General features: G+C 32.0%; 1 long non-coding RNA gene and 2 other non-coding genes across 3 annotated transcripts in view; all 3 read right to left on the bottom strand.

Annotated features, from left to right (window-relative positions):
* Window positions 1-22,999, bottom strand: part of LOC130453828 (uncharacterized) — a 57,671-nt gene that overhangs the window by 10,652 nt on the left and 24,020 nt on the right. The window contains exon 3 of the long non-coding RNA XR_008911413.1: window positions 20,333-20,414. This is a non-coding gene — a long non-coding RNA (uncharacterized LOC130453828). The remainder of the gene's footprint in view (window positions 1-20,332; window positions 20,415-22,999) is intronic.
* Window positions 13,453-13,542, bottom strand: MIR16-1 (microRNA mir-16-1). Its single transcript, NR_032210.1, has one exon. It is a non-coding gene; the product is annotated as a microRNA mir-16-1 (primary transcript).
* MIR15A (microRNA mir-15a) lies at window positions 13,604-13,686 on the bottom strand. The gene has a single exon (NR_032209.1). It is a non-coding gene; the product is annotated as a microRNA mir-15a (primary transcript).

Below are 22,999 nucleotides of genomic sequence, written 5' to 3'. Positions count from 1 at the left end.
AACCAGGTAGATACCTGAAAGATGTCTCCATGATCTATTAAGTTAAGAGACAATCAGCAAATTGCACCTAGCTGGAGGAGATAGTTTAGATAGATAAGATATGGTACCTTCTCAAGGAGCTTGCTCTGAAAACAATTATTTAATAATGTCTGTCCAGTGAAAAGAGATTGGTCTCGTTTTGTTTGGTCCCAGATATCACAACTATAAACAATGGGTGGAAGTGAAAGAAAATCAGATTTTTAGTGATGAAACTCTGTTTCCCTGATATTTGTTACCCTTCCTCACCCCACATCCTTTTCTCTCCAAAGAAAACTACAACTTCTAGTTTTAGATTCAAATGAAGTTAGAAAATGCAGTCTAATCCCGATTTTAGCATTATGTAATTTATTCACTCAGCTACTCCAATAGACTCACCTCTTTAAAAATACTTTCTTCCAACAAATTAGCAACAGACACAAGAACAAATCCATTCTGTTCCTTAGATCCCCAGGAATTACACCACATGGCCATCCTCCAACAAATCCAGATTAGATGGCTGATGTTTCCAAGCAAGATCATGTGAACTTGCTTTTTAATGATATTTTACAAAAGGACTAATCTTATCCTAAAAGTAGTAATTTTATCACATTAAATTGTGTTAAAATCTTCAGTTCCAAGCATTTGTAGGGATTTATGGATTATGTCATATAGAAGGAAAATGGTAATAGGTATGCCTGAAGACAACAATTCAGGTCAATGAAGAATTGGTATCACTACAACAATATGATATTCTTATTTTAAAGATCAAGTCCTCAAAGGCAGATTAGAATAAAGGTTGGTACACTTATTTTTGTCCATTATTTTCCGATACTTTGATTCAAAAGTAACTTGCCAAAAATAATTATAATAGGACAAACCAGATGTCAGTAAATTCATAGTGTTTCATTATGAAATTCTTATAATTTTCATGAGAAATAACCAAGTGGATGCATATGGGATCCAAGCCTTTGTGGCAAAGTCTAATTGTTACAATGGGACAACAGTTTTCCATTTCAAGGAAGCTTTACTTTATATCCTCATAAGCCCAGGTTATTTACATTAAAAATATTTTAGGTAAATTAAGTTGCTTATTCTCAATCCTACTTTAAAATGTTGTTCCCTAAAGCTTATTTACTTACACATAGTATGAATCAACAAAAGTAAAATGTTCAAATTCATTTGACATGTCCATTTATATAACAAACTTATCATAGGGAGAACCTATGACTGGCATCCGTTGTTATAATAAAACACTGCACGATTTATCAATTTCACAGCTCATGGATGTGGATGCTCCCTCCAGCAATGAAGACCATAAAGCAATCACACCTATGCTATCAGTTGCCCAGGTATCCTCAATTTGATGAGAGCATACTTAATGTGCTGGGGTCTTTCCTTCTTTCTCCCCCAACACTAGAATAACAGTGGAGTGCTTGGGCCATCCAATTTTTTAAAAGCATACGTTTTCCTGATGACATTCTTTCCTTTGAGTCTTCTTCAAAGTTCCTTATGTCATATTATAGACTGCTTAGATGGACACCATGAATCTTTCAACATCCTCATGAAGTTTTGAAGTTTGTCTTTAGCATGTATCAGAAATAAATACTTTGTCCAATCTTACTGCTTTCCCTACCTTTAGCAGGTGGTAGTAGATGGTGAAACATCTGGTGGTGCAATGAATAGAATGCTGGGTCTAGTCAGAAAAGCCTAAGCTTAAACTCAGCCTCAGACACCTACTAGCTCTGTCAAACTATAGAAGTCATTTGGCCTGTTTGTCTAAGCTTTTTCTGCTGCAACAAAGGAACAGAATCTACCTTGCAGATTACGAAAACCTAATGATATTTATAAAAGCACCTGGCACTCAGTAGGTGCTATATAAATGCTTATCTTCTTCACTGTTCCTCCTCTATTATTTTTAGACATTCCCATCTTTAAAAGTTTTACTGTCTTGGAAAGTGAACTGTGTTCTATAAAAGTTTTTGGAGATCGTTTTTATTTTCTTTCTATTCATTGTGCTCTTTCCATATTATTCCTATGCCATCAGTTACATTTCTCACTGAGCTTTTTTAGTTTTAACGCTACATTCTGTTCTGCTACTTTATGAGGTGACTTAGCTCATAACTTTCCACTTTCTATGATTTTTCTGAATGAGTCTTAAGTTCTTAAAATGGTGTTGTCCTGCTTTGTTATGGAAACTGATTCCTACCAGGTATACTTATTTATAATTATTATAGTCTTAATACTAGTCTTTTAAAGTTATCAAAAATATTGCTTACTGTAGAAATTGTTTTGAGTCTGCTTACTTCACGCTGTCAATTAGTTCATACAATTTTTCCCAGGGTTTTCTTATCTATCTTATGAGTTGTTTCAATCAAAATATCTTTTCATTGTCATTTTAATTCTAGTTTTATAATGATTTTGAATTTTAACATAAGTCAAGTACACACCATTAGACTACAATATTGATTATATCATTTCACTTTTGGTAAAATATAATTGTTTCTTTGTGCTGTTATTTCATACTTGCCATGTCCAGAATCTACCAATTTTCTCTCTTTTTAAAAACCCTTATTTTCCACATTAGAATCAATACAAAGTATTGGATCAAAGGCAGAAGAACAATAAGGGCTAGGCAATGGGGGTTAAGTGACTTACCCAGGGTCACCCAGCTAGAAGTGTCTGAGGTCATATTTGAACCCAGGACCTCCTATACTGAGCAACCAAGCTGCTCCCCAATTATCTTTTAAAAGATGTAAAGGAACGAGGCTTCCGTGAGTTAACCTCTCACTTAAAAACAAAACAAAACACAAATCTGTTTTTTAGCATATTTGTCATCTTCCTTTACTCTCATTTTTGCTTTTCAAGTTTACTGAACTATGCATTTATTTTATTTGGAATTTTATATTGAGTTCAATTTCTCAATCTTATCCTTTGCAAAAATATTAGTATACATGCCTGTAACTATTTTCATGGAATTTTTAATACTTATCATGAGCACTATAGTGCCAAAGGCCTAAATATTCCATGAAATTATATTCCTTTTTGCCTATGGATAAATAAACCAATTCAGCCAATTTCTTCTAAGTAGAATCTGTGACTTCTTCAATTTAGGATAAACTTCCTTCATCTAGCTTAAAGAGTATGAGGATTGATGAGATTGTCAGAAGGGTCATTATTAGTCAATGAACCAGGATCTCACATTAAGAATACCAGGAGCCAAGTTAATTATAGAGATCTCAAAAATGGGTGATTCTTGGTATCTTTTCACCCTGCTCTGATACCATTCTGTTAGTACACAAGTAGTAGGGGACTGAGTGACATTTTGTATTTTTATTTCCTGAGTCGCTGTAGTGGAGGAATTCATCCCCAAGTGGCTAGTCAGTATGCTTCTCTCTACTTAGCAGTAAAGTCTGCTTAAAAAACAAAAAACAAAACACAGATATACATAGTATGTTATATAGACTACTAGATGCTATATAAATATTGAACTAATATCCAATTCATTTCACAAATTGTTTTCTCTACAAAATGGATTTTATCCCTTAAAAATTATATAAACTAAAATATCACCAATGTTTAGAGGTTCAAATGCTGAAAACTACTTGAGAACATATCAACAGAATTAATTTAGATTCTTTTAATACAAAATATCCCCAAAATATCTCATTTCAATTAAAGAGCAAAATCTCAAGTGAAAAACTGTGACTCAGTTAATGGAAAATTAAAAAAAATTTTTTTTTAAATTCTAAATAATCAAAGAACTTTAGAGCTAGAAGAGAACTTGAGTTAATCTAGTTTAACATCTTAATTTTACAAATGAAGATATTGATTGCCCTTGGATATTTTTTCTCTAATGAATGCAAGTCAGATTGCTAAACAATTGCCTACTGAATAACAACAGTGTGATCCAGTATATAGACTGTTGGATATGGAAGTAAGAGAATCAAACCACTTATTGCCCGCATTACCTAAGGCATTCTGCCTCTGAAACTCCTTTTTCTGAAAGATGATATATTGGTGACGCCAATGACCACATATTATATGCAAGAGTTGTAAAAGTATAATAACAATTTGTCCATATATACAAAGAGCACAGATAAGATATAATCTTACAACAGAAGCCAGAACAATTGTTTCTAACTTTCGGTTCAATTGGTCTGTACCTATTCACTGACTTACATTCTGTCAGTGCCCTTGTCACATTTTAAGCAGACACTGACAAACTAGAACACATCCAGGAATGAGAGGAAACAGAAAAGGTTCTAGATTTGGAGTCAGAGAATATCACTCTGAAGCTATGTTCTGTAACGTATGACCGGTGTGATTCTAGCCAAGCCATTGCAAGAGCTAAAGAAACTAGTAATGAAAGGAGATGAGAAAAGTGGCAAGAAATGATATGGAAGATATAGTCTAATAATAATGAAGGGGCAACTAAGTGGCTCAATGGAATGAAAGCCAGAAGGTCCTGGGTTCAAATCTGACCCCAGAAACTTCTCAGCTATGTGACCCTGGGCAAGTCACTTAACCCTCATTGCCTAGCCCTTACCACTCTTCTGCCTTGGAACCAATACATGGTATTGATTCTAAGATACAAGGTTAAACATAAAAAACCCAGACAAGACAGTCAACATTTTGTAGAGCTTATGTAGTGACACATAGTTCCAAGCACTTTACAATTAACTTAAATGTTTCTCATACTCAATAGTCCCATTTTACAGATGAGAAAACTGAGGTAGACTAGTTAAGGACTGTCCAGTATCATACAGCCATTATCTGAAAATTTCTCTTGAAATAGGTACCATCCTTTTGCAACTGAATTTATAAAATTACAAAGCACTTGATGTAGGACTGGAATATAATTTAAGTGAGCAATAAAAATTATTTTGGAGAAAGTGCCAGGCCTGAAGTCAGTTATCTTGAGTCCAAAACAAGGCTTCAGGAATTCTAAGGTCTAAAACTATCTACTAGATCACCTGGTTGCTTTCAAAAGCTGATTTCTAGAAAATGAATTTTTAAATTCAGTATATAAAAAAAGTAACATTAAAGAATAGAAATCATAGGGTAACGGGCTTTATTTTATTTTTGGTCACTATTAAGAGCCTTCTAACAATTATAATTGTCCTAGAATAAATTGCTTTTATAATAGTCATCTTTCCATTCCTGAATATATTTAAGCTAATGGTATCTCTTGGTAGAGATTCTATATATGATCCCAAAACGAGTTAAAACAAGTTCAGACAGTAAATTCCATTCCAACTATAATTATGACACTTAATTTCCTGAAAATGATAGATTCAGAGACTTGGAGGTGGTAGAAGCCCCTGTGAAACTGAGGGCTTTGTAGTTTAAATGGCCTGCCCCAGGACACAGAAGAGACTCAACTAGAAGAGACTCAAAACTATGACTTCTAATTCTAGACTCAGCACATCATGTTATCTCCTCCAAGTATTTTATTCCTTAGTTGCACAAGAACAAGTTTAACATGTCTAGCCACTTGAAAATACTTTAAAAAAATCAACTTCTGAAGTACTCACTCTAAATGAAATAAAATGCTTTTAATCATTTAAGAATATTTCCCTCTCATTTAAATATAAAAAAAAAACACGAAAAATATGCATGCTGTTACTCAACTTGAAGTACCTGTATAAAAAACTCCTAACCAATAGTTTTTCCCACCCATGAATAGTCTTGACATGTATTCAGAACAGGAAAATTCTTGTCTTTCTTTGAATAACCAGTCATACAACCTTCTCTTAATAATCACTCTCCAGGACATTTGTCCATACTTCAGGGGACCTAAAAAAAGATAATCAGAAAATGGCATGTCTAGGTTGTAAGAATATAGCAACACTTGAGCAATGTGTATCCTTGAACAATTCATGAAATACTTGTAGGCCTCTTTTCCCTCTTCTGTGAAATGAAACAATAGTTTCAAAGTCATCTTCCACCTCAAAGTCTGACTTTGCAAGTTCATGACATATAAAATTTTACTTACTGGTTTTGTGGATACAGATTCTCCATATACTTATCAATACAGGGTTATAGTGCCTAACACATAGTAGGCACTTAATACCTATTGACCCTACCCTTGAATGAATTTCTTCAATTTCACTGTTCAGATTTGCTAGGTTTTCATTTTAGGTTTAAAAGGCTAGGCCTATTTCTCAACATTAAGAGTCATCTAAGCACTCAATTTATAATTTGAAATCTTTGCTTAATATGAACTGTCTTCTAGTTTGGTTTTCTTTCTATAATAGGTGTTGTTCCAAAAATATCTTATGTCAACGTGCCTGAATTCAAGTGATTGGTTACAAGGGGTTGTATAGCAGAAAAGGAAAAGCAAATCTAAAATAGATGTCATTCTTAATTTCATTTATGTTTTTGTTGAACTGTTTCAGTTGTGTCTAATTCTTTGGGACCCCATTTGTTTTTTTAGCAAAGGTACTGGAGTTGGTTTAACATTTCCTTCTCTGGCTTATTTTATAGATGAAAAACTGAGGCTAACAGAGTTAAGTGACTTGTCTAGGGTCCCATAGCTATTAAGTGCCTGAGGCCAGATAGGAACCCAAGTCTTTCAGACTACAGGCTGGGCAGTTTATCCACTGTGCATAAATATATCCTGATCTACCTCTAAAGAATCTTACAGTTCCAAATAAAGGAAATTCTCTCTTCCTCATGTCAATTCTTTCAATGCATCTGATCTCGACTACGTGTTAGGAAAGAAAGCTACAGAACTATTTCACTGTAAAGTGCTTTTAAAAAAGATTGCTCTTTAACCCTTTTAGTTGCATAAAAAAAGGATGGTGGTTAACCCAAAGAAAGTGGTCAAATTTCAGGCAGTTAATTAGGGGGGGAAATTAAGGAATTTGGAGCACAGTGGTTATTGTAAACAATCCAGGAGCTCTCCCTTCTCCAGCACAGTGCTTGGCACAAAATAAGCTTTTAATATTTAACCCATTCCAAACTTTTACAGCATTTACTTTATGTACAATAATTATTCTTTTAAGAGGCCTTTGAAAATTACTATGTACCTTCACTTCCTTTCTTAAAACTCTTTTTCTTTAGTTCCTATGGAATTATATAATCTTGGTCATAATCAATATAATCAAAGCAACTTCCATATTTTTATAACTTTGGCATTTACAGGCTACAATGATCATTTATATATTGTTTTGTATTATTAGCCAAAATTTACACCAGAACAATATAATTAAAATTCAATAAAACACTAAATGCCTACTATGTGTAAGACCTTGGGAAATACACACAAAAAGAAAAATCTTTACCTTCAAAGAACTTATGCTTTAAGAAGAGGTATGAATTAAACACATTTTCTTTTATTTAAGGTAGTAAGAACAATTAGGAGGATCAAAAAAGTTTTATGTTTGGAAGAAGCTGAAGCTTCTCAGAGGCCAAATGAAAACAAAGTAAAATGTTTGAGCCTGGAGAACAGCCTACACAAAGTAAAAAAAACAAAGGCTACACTACACTATATGGGGAGCAAGACAAATTAACTGAATGAGTGTAAAGGTTGAATGAAATACATACCATGAAGATCTTAAATATCAAATAAAGGAGTGACACAACCAGATCTATGTACAAGGAAGCTTAGCTGGACCTGCTCCTTCCCCTTTTTGCTATCCAATTCTGTCTTCCTGTTTTTCATCTCACTTTGCTTCCACCCCAAGTGGTGAAAAGCTAGTGAGACAAATGTTCTATTTACTTTCCTGATCCACTTGCAAAAAAGTTGTTATATATATATATACATACTTACTTGTCTGTCAGTAACCCTCTGCAAGAATCCCACATTCCTATCATAGATTTCTACCACTATTATGAGGTTAAATCTTGCTTTTCAAAGTCTCAACTCTAGCTTCTTTTGGTTTCCAAACTTCTCAGTGGGTTGTGCTAAGCCAAAATGATTTGAACACCACTGAAAAAGCACCTTTTTGGGCTAATTTTAATCAAAAGGAATTTTTTCTTATATTCTCATTTAATGTTCCTATGTGAAATGCCACCTTTCTGATAATAGCCTCAATGACTTTTTCTCCCAAAACAGCAAGAAAAGTACACAAAAGTAGGAAATCTCAGGAGCATATTTAGAGAATATTTTAGTTTCAGTTCAATGTGGTAAGGAATCGAATAAGGAAAATATTTTGTAAATAGTTTGTCATAGAAAGTATGAATTTAAACTCCTCAAAAGTAAGATGTTCATGGATCACCATAGACCTAAAAAGCTTGTGACTTAGAAAAAATCCCAAAGGCTGTATAAATAAAAGATGGGGTTCTCATACTAATTCTCTCAACTAAAAAATCCACTTCCCGCCCTTGGCATATTCTCTGAGCTCACACATTCTTATCATGTTTTAAATGATGATCATACAATAGGTCATCAGGGACAATGTCAGGGAGGTAGCATCTTGAGAAGGGATTATTTCCTACAATGTTCTTATTATGCACAAGTTGTCGATCTGCTTTTGAATGCCATAAAACACCATTTGCTGTATAGTTAATTCTGGGCTAGTTTGATTTTAGTTCTATTGAGCTTGTGCCAGGGGGCAACAGCAGGATATTCATGAGGGAGTTGTTAGAGATTACTGTGCAGAAATGCCCAAACAGGCTCTGTCTTGGGCCCAGGGACTTCCAAGTTCTCACAGCTTTATATTTTCTAAGTACCTTCTCACTTCAAACAATCCTAAATAATCCTCTAAACTCATTCTATTTATAGATGGTACTCATAGCATACCTGTAAAATGACAGGCTTCCATAAATGGGCTGTCAAATTTCTCTTGAAGAGAGCAAATACTAAAAATTTTCCTACAGAAATGAAGATCACCTATTTGCTAACTGGTGTATATTATACATATATGTATATATACATATACTGGTATTAAAAAAAAAATGGCAAATGGGCTGGGTTGTGCACAGAACAGAGACATCCTCTTGACAATGTCCTAAGAGTTTTTTTTATTTTATTCATCCATTTGATGCCAAGAGATCAATCAACCCCCCTTCTTTTTAAAAAAGAATGCCCACCTTTTGTCTTAGAACCAATACTGGTTCTTAGGCAGAAGATCGTTAAGCGCTAGACAATGGGAGTTAAATGACTTGCCCAGGGTCACCAAACTAGGAAATGTCTTAGGCCACATTTGAACCCAGAACCTCCTGTCTTTAGGTCTGGCTTTATCCACTGAGCCACCCAGCTGCCCCCAAGAGGCTATTTCTTAAATAAAATCTAATGCATTTTAGAGAAATCTTCAAATTGATAAATAGGCTATGTCTTGCCATCATGAGAAATGTGATTCCATCAAGGTAAAGTTGAAAACATAAGTTTTCACTGTGAAAACAGAAAAAAATGCATAATCCAGTTAAAATGTCTAAAAAAGGCTTCAATTTTCTGTGCCAAATCAACATGAGAAGCTTCTCCATATGGTTTTACTGTAATAATTAAAGGAAAAATGCATGATATACAGGAAGACAGAGATGAGAATAAATGACATAATGCAATTCAAACATTTTTTTTTAATGCCTAAGTTAGGAAGTCTTCACTATAAAAATACTTTAAGAACTTCTGAATCTTTCCCCCCCACATCCAGGGTCATTGATGTTGCTGAAAAGTAAAGACTCCTAAAGGTTAAATTCCATAATGAGTTCTATAATTAAAATCTCTTATGTTAAAGGAAAATTATTCCCAGGTAACAAGACAAAAAACGGTCCACGAATTCCAAGTGAAATATATGTGAAATAATTTCCAGACTCCCTTGGTGTAATTAGATAATGTAGAAACAGTTTCCCTTTATTAAGGTGCAGGAGAGTTGACAAAAACAAAACAAAACAAAACAAAACAAAAAAAAAGCCAAGAATTAGAAATGGCATGGAACAGTAATACAGGTAACATTATGAAATTCATAAATAATAAAGATAAACCCAGACATTGAAAAGCTGAGTTCCTCTTCAATTTGAAAAATAATGAATTAGTTATTTAGACTCTATAGAACACACTAAAATCCGTTTAATTGGAGGTAGCTAGATGGCTCTTTGGTTTGAGAGTCAGGCCTAGAGGGAGGAGATCCTGGGTTCAAAATGTGACCTGACATTTCCTAGCTGTGATCCTGTGCCAGTCACTTCACCCTGTTTGCCTCATCTGTAAAATGAGCAAGAGAAAGAAAATAGCAAACAATTCCAGTATCTTTAGTAAGGAAATATCAAAATGGGTCACCAAGAGTTGGACATGACTGAAAATACTGAACCACCACAACAATTTTTTCTTCCTTGTGAATCTTCAGATGATAAAACTGCATGATTTCCAGACAAGCAGAAAAGGCAATAAATTAGGAAATAACCAAATATTGTAAAACAAGCAAGCAACTAAAGGATTAAAAAAATAGCAAAAAAGGGCAAATTAAAAAGATGTATATGGCTTATAAATGCATATAAAATACTAAAAGTTTTGAGAGAGCAACATCTATGAATTATTTCAGGATATACTCAGTCATACTTTAAAATCAATTTTTGGGTAGCTCTATAAAAATAATCTGTTTTTTGCTATCTTATTAGATGAAAAAGGAAACTGGTACAGTGAACTTTTAATTCTGATAGGATAGCATTTTACAAATAGACATAACCTAATAGCATTTTACAAAGTACAAATTCATAATAAAACAAACCTTACTACTTTGAAAACTTTTATTTTTGAAAAATCTGTTCTTGTCCAGTATTTTCTGTTAAAGAATTGAGTTAGCATAGTACTAGGTAGACTTTGAGCTATAACTAGAAATAATAATTTGGCTAATACAATCAGATTATTTAATAATTTGTAATATTTAAAACCTCCATTATCCATTTCTTTCAATATAGTAACATAAGGGGATCTTTTTACTCAATTAAGACTTGGTTTCTTTAGTTCCATGAGAAGACCTTTTGAAAGAACTAGAAATATTATTTTATTATTCTTTTGAAGTAAATTTCAGAATATTTTTTCAGAACTGCAAATCAATGAGGGTAAAAGGTCACTGTAACTATTTTTGCCAATTACTTGAATTAAGCAAAACACAAAAAACAGAGCATTAAAAGTCATGGGTTATTATGCCATTTTCTTATTTGGAAGGTACAGTTAATTGATTATGGGCTCACCTAATTTTATTGTAGAAGGGGCTCAGGCTACAGGAAAAAAAGATATTAGAACTCCTTAACAATTACAATATAAGGAGTCTCTATAAAGTAGAAGATAAGAACTACTAAATATAACCTTTATTTCATTCCCAAGAAGTGCATTAATCTACCTAAATGTTTAAAAGAATCAAAGCTCTCAATGAGATACTGAAACACTCAGGAGAAGATTTTTCCATCGGGATGGTAATATCCACCTGCAAAAGGCAAGAAATGTAATTAAGATTTAGAATGCAGGTTTAAATGAATATATGAATGTAGAGTGGTCACGATATATATATAATATAATTTGAGTACTCTAAACATGTGTAAATCTGATAATATTGACAGCTCTGTGTAGGAAATGCTATTATATATGTTATCTTTATCATTTAGAAAAGGACCTAAAAGTGCTCTATCAATGACTATTATTTCTTGTAAAATTTTACAATATGAAGCATGTATTTTAGTTTCTACAAAATTTTCCTATTTTGTTGTTATATTTTTATTCAGTTTTTAAACTCTGTAAAAAATGAATAGGGGCTACTTTTTAATAGAAGAGATTGTTAATATACTGAAACTTTTTATCACTATCTTATATGTACTTGCCTGAATTGTTTTGGCTTAGTTCCATACTCCAACTAATGTATTGTACAGATTGTCAACAATGGAATTATTTGGCACCAACTTAAGAATCTGAAAGATATTTTGCATCTAAGATGCAAAAAAGTTCATTTACACTGAAAAGCACCTTTATTATTTTTTTACTTGAGATTTTGTAAGCTATTGAAACAAAGATCAACATTAAGAGCAAAGTTAAAAGTTTTAACATAGAAAAAATCTGCTCCTTAAAAGTTCTAAAAAGATTTGAGCCACAGAAAAATGTATATTAGCTGAGATGTGTTTTCATTCTTAATAAGCTGCTATTATTCTATATGCTTCAGTATATACTTACTATATGCTACCTTTAGAAGCTTCTAAAATATAGATGGTTGCAAATTTAAGTTTTTGATTCTCACTTTCTCCATATGCTTCCCTGTTTATTTTTCCAAAGTTTCATCTTCTCCCTCTCTCAAGTGAAAGAGATTTTATAGTAGTCTTTAAAAAGAAAAGCTCTGATCTAGCTATAAAAATAGGAATGAATTTTATCTTTCTTCATTCACATTTGAAGCATGAATAATAAACATGGTATTTCTTCAGACATAAAAGACATACTGGACAATATTTTAAAAGCATATTATTGGACCTAACTTGAAATACTGTGACATGATTAAAAAAAAACTTCACCAAATATTTAGGAAAACAGCTGAATCACTGGCATGTCAGACAAAATTTGGAATAATAAATTTGAATTTAAGTGAAACACAAAATATTTAGAAGACAGTATTAAGAAGACATTACAAGATTTACTATGAAGAATCTGCAGCCAGATATTTCTGGAGATGGGTTTTTTAAAAGGCTCAACCATCTATACAAGAGACATTATTTTAAATTGTCTTCTCTTTAATTTCCCACATTTAATATGTTTATTAAACTTATACTTAAAGTGGAACAACTTATTTTAAGTCTCCCAAATGGGTAATTTCAATTCCTGGAAATGAACCATTATACTTTTTTATTGAATTTTTGCTATCAGGTAGAGTGCAAAGAACAACCACTTGGCTTTATTAAAAATTTACATGCATGAGCTATTTTATTATAATTTTAATTGAATAATTTGATGAAATAACAAAATAGCTTACTATATGTCAGGACAAAAAGAGAACCTAAAGGGGAAAATTTTTCTACTTTTATTGCATTTGAAAAGTAATAATTTTAAAATAGATGCTCTGATCTTACATTAAGACTTTCTCTGGAGCTAAAGTTTACATCTAAAAAACAACAACAAAAAAACACCTCAAAAAGTTTTAGTGCAGAAAGTATCTTAGACTTTTATGGGAGAACTACCCCCCCCCCCTATTTTATGGCTAAAATTTCACACTATTCTAAATGTGTATCTTCCCATACCTGTAAGAGTCCATTCTTGGAAACTATTTAAAAAAGGTACAAAAAATGATTGTGTCTTTAATTTCCAAAATAGTGGACAAATATTCATAGATAAAATGCTCTCAGTTAACTTTACAAAACAAAACTAAGAAATTTAACTTGAGTATCATTTTTTAAAAAGTAAAGTGATATTTAAATACACGTAAACACTAATTTTGCAAATGTTTCTACAGAGTTCTTTAGGATTATAGATCACATTTAACGTAAAAACCAAGGTTTTTTTTTGTTTTTGCAGAGAGGGGCCAACCTTACTTCAGCAGCACAGTTAATACTGGAGATACTTTTAAAATCTTAACGCCAATATTTACGTGCTGCTAAGGCACTGTTGACATTGGTATCACACAATGAAGCTTTGGCTATCAAGCAATATAGATTCTTCAGAAGATCAGATCCTTGTATTTTTGAGGCAGCACAATATGGCCTGCACCTTTTCAAAACCAACAAACCATTATGTGCTGCTACTTTACCCCAAGGTGTCTACATACTAGCTCCTGAAGAAGGACATAAGATAACAGTTTTTAGAAAAAGGATTAAATTTACATTAACCAGTTTTATTTTTAAAAGACTTAAAAGTTAACTTAATATATAATTTAACTTAATATGTAATTACTTTTACAGAAATACTTTAAATGTAGCAAGACAACAAAGAATAAGCCAACTCTTTTCCTCTAACATTTCTGGGGAAAAAAAATATTGTCTTGACAACAAACTCAAGTTACTTTAACCTAAAATAAAAAAATTAGAAACATAAGTTTATTTTACCTTGGAGAAGAGCTGAATTTAAACACATAAAGTAATAGATAATTAAAATGGAATGCTGTGAAGATCAAAAGCAAAGAGATGAAATGACACCTCCTCCACCCCACTTTTTTGCAGGGGGTAGGAGAGGAAGTGTTATGGGTGTGAAATACTGTAGACTTTTCCAATATAATTAGTTTTACCAACACGTTCCCTCCCACCACCCACCTTTCCTTATATGAGATGACTTGCTAGAAGAATAGCTAGTATTTATATAGCACTTCATTATATATTCTCATTTGATTCTCACAACAATCCTATGACATACGTGTTATCTTGTTTAAAAACAACTAATTCTTTCATTATTCAGAAAAATGAAAATGTTGTTTGTCTCAAAATCTAAATGACTATACTACCACTAATACTTTGTAATTTCAAGTTTTTGAATGGGGGGGATAAAAAACTTGTGAGACATAAGTGTGTGGTCTATGAGAAACAATACTGGACTTTGGATAGGACATTGTCTTTGGCACTAAATGGCTGTTCAACCATTAATCATTTAATGTCTTCACTTTTATTCTTTAAGTATATTCCAAAAGAGTTCTCTTGATTAGATTTAAAGTAGAAATAGAAATCTCACAAAAATAATCTCTTAACTTTGACAACTTCTTTCTATGTGCCTTTCATTATCTTTGCAATGAGAAGCCCTCTTAGGACTGCTGTAAACAGAAGATGAAGGATGGTCAATCTTACCAAACATTTGTGCTTAGATGCAGCAGTTCTTTGATGCAGATACTCTATGTTGTTTTCTTTTCATGACAAATTTTTATTGACTATTTTGTGACATTCAGTCATTCACATGAACTGCTGCTATAATTGGTGGTTAGAGGAAACACTGGACAATCGATTTTGGTACTAAAAAGGGACAAACTAAAGTCCTAACAAATGCATGGTATAATCTACCTTACTCGTTAGTATTCTGGGAATGCTCCAATTCAAAACACTGAGGCTTCATCTTTTGGCATGGAGTAAAATGTAGACACTAAAGCATGCAGCTATTCCCTGTGCATTTGCTTTTCAAATGCTTTGTTTCACTACAAATATAGTGAGTATTTTCTAAAATTTTTGTTACTTTTATGTTCTTAAAATTGCAACTTGACCAAATATTGCTGTGTCCTTACATGTAATAATAGTTTAGGAACTATCAAGGGTTTGAGAACTTTGGGTAAATCCTGTCCTTGTCTATAAAAAAGTTTCCCAGATCTATCAGTTTGGAAAAAGTTTAACTTTACCTTTTGAAAGCCACTATACAGAGCCTACAAACTGTCTAGTTGGATGGGAGATCATCATCCAACTCTTCAATATGATTTTGAATTTTTAGGGACTTAATGCAATCATGCAAATAAAGTTCATCTTTACTACTGGTTTCATGATAGACTTATTTTTTGATATTTCTGAAGTAAACCACTTCACTGAAATATCCAAAATATGGAGAATGTTATTAAATCTTAATAGTTTAATCAACCCCAATCACCACCAATATTAATTCCTCTTTTATGAATTTGAATGCCACGGTTTTAAAGGCCTATGCTCTTAGTGTAAATGCCCTACTATATGAACGAATAATACCAACCAACGTTTTGTCTTTTGTTACAAATCATTCATTGTTATGCTTAAGAAATGACTACAGAAGCTATTAGTAGAGTTGATATATAATAATTTTCCCACAAAAAACCAGATGTTATGACTGTATTGAACAGTTAGATTTGCTGATCTTTTTTTTGGCAACCTATAAACTTGGATATCCATTTATAGGGGAACTATGTTTAGACTTTGAAATGGTGCATCATCACCACAAAACTAGAGTGTCCTAATGTTAATACAGATCTCTCAGTATGAAAATGTTTTTCTTCCTTAGAGCAGATAAGATTCCTGATGTGTCACTGGCACAGTATTTTAGGTCTTTGATAGAACACAATATTATTTTTAAGCATAGTGTCAATACAACTCGTAATGGTGCATTTTTCTTCATGTAGACAATCTTCAAGGGGCATATCATAGCCCTTGATCACTACTGGTCTAGTACTGCATTGGTGGCTTGGTATGCCATTATGATGCCTGGAGGAAAATTAAAGAACAAATGCATTTTTAAGACCCTTAAACAAAAGACTATACAGCTAACAAATCTTTAAAGGACAGGACTCATTATTAATATCTTTACATCTAACAACCCTGATATTTAATATAAGATAAAATTACACAAAATTCGATGTAAAATTTAAATATATACATTCATCTTTATTATATAACAATCAGAAATTTGGTATTGCATGATCAGTTTTGGTTATCCAGTGCCTAAAATGACTAGCTAGAAATAAGATGTCAAATTTAAAACACAATTAAAAAAAAATTCAGCTTTCTACTACTAGGGTGGAGGAAGACTACTTCAGAACACAATTTCAGAATTTTTTTTCCCAATTTCGAAGTCTTCTTTAGAGTTGCCAAATTGACTAATCTAGGTTTTGCTGTCACTACTTTCCATGAAAGAAAAACTAATAAATAATTGAAGGATCCAAACGTTGAGAGCATAAGAGAAAAAGCAGTGAGCGGTCTAAATAATTCTCTCTAGAATAACCAAAATATGAGTATAATTATAGAAGATGTGTAGTAGAGTACAATTTCATTTCATCACTAATTTAACAAATTTTTTCATATTAGTATTTTATACCAAAAGACTTCTTTGAGATACCCAATTGGCATTATACACCTAAATGATTTCCATTTGGATTACATAATACTATTAAGGGAATTGATATCTAAAAAAGGCTAATTTTCCTGCAGGTTCCAATTTGCCTAAAGTACAAACAAGACATCACTCATTTATAAACTGGTAAAAGGTATGTCTATTATCCAAAGTGTTCCTCACAGTGAATTGCAAAGTAAAAGCCAAATCATATTAGTAAATGTTTGCTTATCATTTGATTACTAATATGGTCAAGGAAGAACAAAAATTGCAAACTCCAAAAATATTTTCACTATATTAATTTAAAAATGATTTGGATTGAATTTGACATATTTTATGGAAATGTAATATATAATTTGTAAAAAAGTAAATAACTAAAAAAAAAAACACTTTTAAGTAAAAACACTATTGCAATGCAGAGGATAGATTCCATTTTACAAAATGTGTTTCACCGTGATATGAAATAAGTCAAAATGCAATTATTTTCTTAGCAGAACTTAGTATCAACACCATGTATTCAACAAGAGAAATGGAAACTAGGTATAAAAAATACCAGTGATCTACATTAGTATTCATAAATCTTACATAGGCTAAAAAAGACCCTAACTCATTTTATATACTAACATGTCCCCTTGATAATGTCTTAAAAATAAATAACTGCTGAAACTTGCCCTCACCTTAGAAATACTTTTGGCAACCCCATCTTCCTTTGACTTAAAAAAAGTTTTTTCTTACCCTACTGACTTTCCTGACGTTGGCTGTCTGCCTGTGTCAGCCTTCCTACCCCTTTCTTTAACTCCCTGGCACAAATAATCTTTCCCCCCTAAACCCTAAGATTCAATCCTTTGATTTTACGGTACCTCTTAGATTAAGGGCTCTTAACTTTTTTTTTTAAATGCCATAGACCTCTTCTCTGAATAATCTTTTTAAATGTATAAAATATTCATATTTGATAAAAAAGATTAATAGATACTTGTGTTTTATATGGTACTTTAAGGCTTACAAAATACTTTCCTAATAACCACATATGGTAGTTAAAGAAAGTAGTATTATGTCCATTTTGCAGATGAAGAAACTTAGCTCAGAAGGGGAAATGACTTGTCTAAGTTTATAAAGCTATAATTAAAAGAGCTTAGATTATAATCCAAGTCTTCAGAAATCAATACACTTACCACTCATCATATCAAACAAAGAAAAAACAAACCAGAAAACAAATGTTTTATTAATCTACAGTAATCATTTATTAGAGAAATTGGTTTATTACCTTATATAAAGTCAAGGATATTCCATGAGCCCTTTCTATCACGAGTACTATGATTCCTTTAAGTATTTCAAAGAATATAGCAGCAAATTTAAAGTAGGGAATAAACTTGAAATGAAAACACAGGATAAATGACTGTAGTTTAATGTTCCAATTACATAACTACTATGATCCCTACTTTCAGATGTATATTAAATCATTTATGATCTTGGTCTAGTGCAAAATCCTGGCATATTATCACTGAGAAGTCCCTAGTAAATCACTTTAATCTAAAAATATGGTAAACAGCCTTTCTTTTAAAAAGCTGTTAGAGAACATCTAGAGAGATCATTTGCTTAGAAATTTATCAAGTAGTTGGAAAGAGATTAAGAATGCATTAACTTTTCTCATAAAAGTATCTGATGGGGACATTCAGGTCTGCATGAAAAGGGATAACTTCTAACCATTAGTAAGTAGCACAAAAACCTATCCAAAAGAATCTTTTTCTTGAACAATTTTAAAGAGTGCGATTAATCCAGCTATTCTGGAAGGCAATTTGGAATTATGCCCAAAGGGCTTTAAAAGAATGCATACCACTACTAGGTTTGTACCCCAAAGAGATAAGGAAAAATATTTGTACAAAAATATTTATAGCTGTGCTCTTTGTGGTGGCAAAAAAATTGGAAAATGAGGGGTTATCCCTCAGTTGGGGAATGGCTGAACAAATTGTGGTATATGATGGTGATGGAATACAATTGTGCTGTAAGGAATGATGATTTAGAGGCTTTCTATATGAACTGGGAGAGCCTCAATGAACTGATGCAGAGTGAAAAGAGCAGAACCAGGAGAACACTGTACACAAAGATGGATACGTTGTGGAACAATCCAATGCAATGGACTTTGCTACTAGTAGCAATGCAAAAAGCCAGGACACTCCTGAAAGACTTGTAGGAAAGAATGCTGATAGAAAACTATGGGAGTAGGAATGCAAAAGAACAACATATGACATCACTTATCACATGTATATATGGGTATATGATTTGGGGTTTAGGCGTTAGAAGATCACTCTGTAGCAAAAATGAATAATATGGAAGTAGGTATCAAGTGATAACATTTGTACAACCCAGTGGAATTGCTTGTTGGCTCTGGGAGAAGAAAGTGAAGAGGGAAGAGAAAGAAAATGAATCATGTATGCATGGAAAAATATTTAAAAATGAAATAATAACAATAAGAAAACAAAACAAAATGAAGAACAAACTTCCAAGGAGCTAATTAGGAACTCCAGTTGTGGATTACATGTGAGCTACTAAAAGAAAAACAAAACAAAACAAGAGGACTTGGGATTTCTGCCTATCAGTTTGAAGAAGTACAGTTAATTACAGGCTCCTAAATATTATTTAATTTTCACCTAAAAAACTTACTATTACCTATTAATGAACTTAGTATTCTGGTCTAGAACCTTACCTTTTTAAGCACAGAATAATTTAACTTTACTTAATGAGTTGTGGAAACAAGGGTAAGAGAATATATGCTTAGTTAACAGAAAAGCACCCAAAGCATTATCTTTTATCTGAAAGTCACAGTGTGGGACAGCTACATGGCAAAGTAGATAGAGCACCAGGCTTAGTCAGGAGGATCTGGGTTCAAATGTGGCCTCAGACCCTTCCCAGTTGTGTGTTTCTGGACAAGTCATTTAACTGTTGCTTACTTTGCTCTTCTGTCTTATTACTGCTACTAAGACAGACCGTAAGGGTAAAAAAAAAATCATACTTCAACATAGTTGAGAATGGATATAATAATCTGACATTTGGGTCTCACTAAGAGATTTACAAATCTCTCAAAGATTACATAAAAATTAGATGACCTTGAGATCAATTTGATGATGGATAATAAAAACATATTTCTATAGGGGATAGCATTGACATTTAGCAAACTTTTGCCTGGAATGATTCTAGCAAAATTCACAAGTTTCTCAAAAACTAAGGGACCTAGAAGAGATGTCTGTTTCTTATCCTGTAAGAGGATATGTGCATACGGGGAAGGAAAAGGGACCAATTCTTCCTGTTTTTCCACCTTTTGGTGCTTACCAAGACATCTATTCTCTAATGAAATAAAAAATAAAAAAGTTTTAAGTGGAGAGTTCACTTAAAAAAACTATATTAATTTTTACAGAACAATTACCTTTAAAATAAAAAACACCAAACATTGATTTGGTTTTCTTTTCTTTTTTTTATGATGAGTCAGATAGCAACCAACTTTTAAAAGGTCAGAAAAAGGAAAGCTGGTATTCTAAGACTAAGGCTCTTTTAAGAACAAATTTCACAAATCAGAAGTTGACACATAATAAACCTCTTTTTACAGAAATGATAAAGGGCTGGGAAGATCACAGAAATACTTACAAATCAAGAATGCTTCTTCAAATTGAGGTCAACAAGTTGTTATCACATAGTACCAATACAGCCTATCTTAACTTGCTATAACCTAAAAAAAAAAATAGAAAAGACAAAAAACCACCACCTTAATATAAACTAGATTATTTAAAATCTCATTTATGCTCCAGTCTGATTCATGTTCTTAATGTTGTTAGACACATTTTTCTATTTTCTAGTCCTCATACATCACAACACAATAAACAAAAAATATTAATTTTCTCATATTACCTCATGTCACTTGTATTTAGTTTGAAAAAGAAACCATTTTTCTACAAGCATTATGTTCTATAAAACTAAAAGCAAACTATATAGGTATAATAGGTATTTAAATTTATACATTAAGATTGAAGTTTGGTAGGAGTACAGAAATTTACTAATAATGTGAAGAAAAGGAAAGTCTGGACTTGAAGATAACTACCATGGAAGATATTAATTAACATTTTGGGTTTTATCAAATAAATGTGAATTATATTACAAATTGAACACATACTAATATTGTTAAGTTACGCCTGGTCAACATATCTAAATATGAAGATATCCGAAAATCCAAATTACCTGGTCCTAAAGTTATGAGCTATAGTATATTACATACAACTGGGATACAATACATACAATTAAATTTATGATTTTAAGCATTCCAGATAAGACAGTAACAAGAAATTCATGTTTCATTACTGATATTCTACTTGTAATAATGAAAAAAGATTATATATCAGTATATCAAGGAAGGAAATTTTGTTTTTAGGATTAAAAAGGGATGAAACTAAAGAACTTTTAAATTAGCAAGTCAATGAGGAGAAAGTTTTATTAGTTTTACTCTTTATCACTGTTAGAATTTCAATACTCCTTACAAAGTTATCTCAAAAATGTATACAGCAGGATAGAAGATGGATCACAGTAGATTCATGTACACTGAATGTATATTATTTCATTTTCTTGGGTGGGTCTCAGTTTCCTTATCTATAAAATGAAGGGATTGGACTAGATGACATTTAAGATGTGTTCTAACTTCCAAGTCATATAATGCTGCTTTTAAAGTCCTTGTTATAAAAATAACATCCTGATGAAAAGACATTAAAAAAACAAAACACCCAATAAAATGGAAAAAATTTAGTTATATAAATTGATGAACCTAAAAACTGACATCTCCTTCCACCCCCACAGTTTTCATTGTGCTATTTGGCATTATTTAGTCATAGGCACAGTCTACTAACTAATAAGGATGGCAGGGAATTTGACCCAAAGAATACACATTTGAGCAGGAAAAGATTAAAAAAAAAAAAAAAAGAAGCCCCCCAAACAAACAAATCAAAAACCTCCCACTTTGAAATATAAAATGATCTGCAAAATGTCTGAATTTCTATGAATGGCATATTATAACATTAAAAAAAGAAAAAAAATTGAAAAACCAAGAGAGGAAAATATGATTTACTTTTATTAAATAGAAAAATCTTCCTTTTTTAATTGGAGTAAACATGGAAACAATGCAGTTTCATTTAAGAAAAAATGACTCAATTTTATGGTAAAGAGCATTAGATCTGGAGTCAGAAGTGACCTTAGAGATCATCTAATACAATTCCCTTATTCTATAGATGAAGGATAATAAAGGAAATACAAATACTGCCTCTTTGAATGTTCTTTAACACTTTTATTTTCCTGTTTTACTTTTAAGGCAGCTTTTTGTGAATAAATCCAATTTGATAGCTTCAAGAATGTAAGGCTAAACTTCTTACATTAACAAACTCTACAAATAGGCGAGGTTACAAGAAAACTTTATTTTCTATTATTTCCAAGGTACTTTATGACTTTTAAGATTCATCTTGAAAATAATGTAGTATTAATGAACAGGAAGAAATCATAACTTTTTGAGAAATATGCTAGTATAAATACTAGGATTTTAAATTGTGTCATAAAGGAGGATCTTAGTATTATAAACTTTTATTTGTAATTTGTCCACTATCATTTTATCTTACATAAAGAATTATATAAAAAGTCCAAAGCTTTTAAGAAATTGCAATAATTAAAATCCTATGTATTTAGAGCAAAAATACTCTATGAAGTGATAGAGAAATAAATTACTTATGTAAATCCCAGGCATTATGAATTTATTAATCTGTCAAAAAAGATTAAGAATTTTAAAAATTTTATACCAGAAACATAGGGAAAAGTTCTACTTAGTTATAAAAATGTGTCTTGTGCTAATCCTTCAATGAACCTGTGATTTACCCTGTAATGGCTACCACTTGTACAAGGGCAGGATTTTAACAGATTCAAACTTTTTCAGAAAACAATTCTTGCCAATATCTTTAGGTAAATACTTTGTAAGATTCTACCTATTGTGCTATAGATCCTCCCCTCCCCCAATTCTTTTAAAATTTCACCACCAATGCTGGGCATTACTAGAAAAGGAGCTAGGTATGTCACGAAGCCATGAAAAAAATAGAGAAGCAAAATCCTAATTTAAGTGTTGTACTTTATAGGTCATGTAAATATCAAGGCAAAATGCAGGCATTCAAAAAATCAAGTTTACGGGTTTCTACTTGTAAACTTAATCTCTAACTGGTTTATTATAACCACTTGATTTTCTTTAGCACTCTTGGTTCTGTGATGTTGGCACACATGCTGGCAACTATA

Source organism: Monodelphis domestica, chromosome 4 (genome assembly GCF_027887165.1).
Source record: "Monodelphis domestica isolate mMonDom1 chromosome 4, mMonDom1.pri, whole genome shotgun sequence".
NCBI classification, from domain to species: domain Eukaryota; kingdom Metazoa; phylum Chordata; class Mammalia; order Didelphimorphia; family Didelphidae; genus Monodelphis; species Monodelphis domestica.
The sequence above is the reverse complement of the archived record's forward strand: the minus strand, read 5'-3'. Positions and strand labels throughout refer to the sequence as shown.